The following is a 698-nucleotide window of genomic DNA, read 5'->3' on the forward strand; positions in this document are numbered from 1 at the left end:
CGCGACTGGCGCCTTTTTCGGGCCGGTGTCCGGCAGAGCGACGAACCTCTGCGTTTGGGTCAGTGTTTTGGTTTTACACAAGGCAGGAGAAGGGTGCACCGCTCCCGGAGGCACTGCAATTCCGGGTCGATGCGTGGAGCGGACGGAGCAAGCCCCTCGTCTCAGCTCCCGGTGCTAAAAATCCATTTAATATGTTGCCCCCTTATAGGGGACATATCAGATATTAAACTGATAAGAACAGATACTACACTTGATCTTAGCCAAAAGGCAGAGAAGCGATAACCCCAACTGGTTGCTGCGGTCTTGGGGTTTCTGGATGGGGCTGTGGTGGTTGCGATGTGTAGTGCTGTTTATCTGCTTCCTAAGAACAAGTGCAGGTCTGGCACTCCTTTTCCTCCTTTCTCCTTTGGCTTCTTCATCACGCTTCGTCTCAGTCTTTCCCACTTGGAGCCCCACAAAAAATAAAAGATGGCTTGTTCCAGGTCTAAGATCACTCTCCTAGGCGGGATAAAACCTTTCCTTCTAAAGTCAGTCCTCTAAGTGTCCAGTACCCTAGTCTCTGCCTGACTTTCCCTACTACGTCTGCCCAATTTGTTTTCCCCTCCCCCTCCCTATCAAACCTGATCCCAAGTATTTTTTGGTCAGTCTGGGTCACAGTCAGGGGGAGTCCTGTCGTCTCAGTCGCTGTCCACGGTCCG

The 698-nt window shown here is 51.7% G+C and overlaps 1 non-coding gene across 1 annotated transcript; it reads right to left on the minus strand.

The window, feature by feature from the left end:
* Positions 1–88: 88 nt before the first annotated feature.
* Positions 89–280, minus strand: LOC123964801. Its single transcript, XR_006823537.1, has one exon. It is a non-coding gene; the product is annotated as a U2 spliceosomal RNA (small nuclear RNA).
* Between the last annotated feature and the right edge of the window lie 418 nt (positions 281–698).

Source organism: Micropterus dolomieu, unplaced genomic scaffold, assembly GCF_021292245.1.
Source record: "Micropterus dolomieu isolate WLL.071019.BEF.003 ecotype Adirondacks unplaced genomic scaffold, ASM2129224v1 contig_5471, whole genome shotgun sequence".
Lineage (NCBI taxonomy): Eukaryota > Metazoa > Chordata > Actinopteri > Centrarchiformes > Centrarchidae > Micropterus > Micropterus dolomieu.